At 36.7% G+C, this 1,649-nt stretch overlaps 1 non-coding gene across 1 annotated transcript; it reads left to right on the top strand.

Moving 5' to 3' along the window:
* The first annotated feature begins 407 nt into the window (after positions 1-407).
* LOC122232835 lies at positions 408-513 on the top strand. Its single transcript, XR_006210247.1, has one exon. It is a non-coding gene; the product is annotated as a U6 spliceosomal RNA (small nuclear RNA).
* Positions 514-1,649: the final 1,136 nt, after the last annotated feature.

Here is a 1,649-nt window from a genome sequence, read left to right as displayed (position 1 = left end):
TCAGGACATCACTTCAGTTGCTCTAAAAATAGTTATTTAATATGCTACAGTTAAATTCTGATTTTCATGAGAAGGTTGTGAGTTAAATCATGAGTCCTGTTAAGCTGCAGATATCTTTCAGAGTAGTTTTATTAAGGTCCTAAGCAGTTATGCAGCATTCTCCAAATAATTTAGGTAAGTTTGGATACTGTGACCCACAAGTAACCACTTGAACATGGCCTAAGTTAACCATAGTTTTCCATAACCTAAATGCCATATTCCACGTTATCATGTCAAGCTAATGTGAAATAATAGATTCTTACATAATGGTAAAAAAAAAAGAAAAAAAAGAAAAAAAAACATCTTACATTTGTCCAAAACCCATCTGCAAACACTAGTCACATGATTACCTTGGGTACAGCTCAGTGGTGCTTGCTTCGGAATTACTTACACTGAAATTGGAAGGATACAAGGAAGATTAGCAGGGCCCCTGCACAAAAGTGACAGTATAACTCAGTGGCAAAATCACCTAAAAAGCTTTAAAGAATACTGGTGCCCAGACCATATCCCAGACCAATCAAATAAAAATATCCAGAGTTGTGACTGAAGTATCAGTAGCTATTAAAGCTTCTCAGGTGACTACAGTGTGCAACAAGGTTGAGGACCACCAGGCCCACTTCTTGAGAATCGATCAAGCTTGGTAAGCATACATACCTAAATCCCAGCCCTGAAGACACATAAAAAGTAGAGATATTTTAAAAGCCCCCAGGGTTATTCTGATTTACAGTGAGAAGTAAAAACCATCGATGTCCCCCATTTTATAGGTGAGAATTGGGGACAAAGAGATTGTTCCCAATCTCTCCTTAGTGGAAAAGCATGTCTTGGGATACTATTCTCAATGCTTATTAACACTCAAGTTGATGTAAATGACCTGTACTGTCCTCTCTTAACAGCAGCCTGGTTTTTGGAAAACCAGGGTAAACGAGTACACTGGAGTATTCAAATGGGGGCAAGGATGGATTTAAGGAATTTAATAGACGAGTAAACCTGACAACATAGAAATACGACACAGTTTTATTAAAGTTTCGCTGAATAAATCTATTTAAAGCACTTAAAACTGTACCTGACATATAAAAAGGACTATTTAAGTATCTGTTATACAGAATAAAATGGGAAGGATGTCCTCACCTCTAATATGTACTCTTCTAGGGAAAGTGCCTGACAAGGCTGTCATACTACATAGGTAACTGGAACCATAATCAGGAGCATGAGTCCAATAGACCACCTCACAGGGGTCAGATTCAGTCCACTGACTCTTCTTATAAATAAAGTTTTACTGGAACACAGCTATACCTATTCACTTACATACAGCTTATGGATGCTTAAATTATTTTTTTCTTTTTAATTCAGTGTAGTTAATATAAAGTATTAGTTTCAGGTGTAAAAATACAGTGATTTGACAATTCTATGCATTACTCAGGGCTCGTAATTATGAGTGTGCTCAATCCCCTTCATCTCTTTCACCCATCTGCCCACCCATCTCCCCTCTGGTAACCATCAGTTTGTTCTCTATAGTTCAAAGTGTGTTTTTGGTTTGCCTTTTTCTTTGTTCTTTTGTTTCTTAAATTCCACATATGAATGAAATCATATATTTATCTTTCTCTGACTTG

This window comes from Panthera tigris, chromosome D3, assembly GCF_018350195.1.
Source record: "Panthera tigris isolate Pti1 chromosome D3, P.tigris_Pti1_mat1.1, whole genome shotgun sequence".
In the NCBI taxonomy this organism is placed as follows: Eukaryota; Metazoa; Chordata; class Mammalia; order Carnivora; family Felidae; genus Panthera; species Panthera tigris.
The sequence above is the reverse complement of the archived record's forward strand: the minus strand, read 5'-3'. Positions and strand labels throughout refer to the sequence as shown.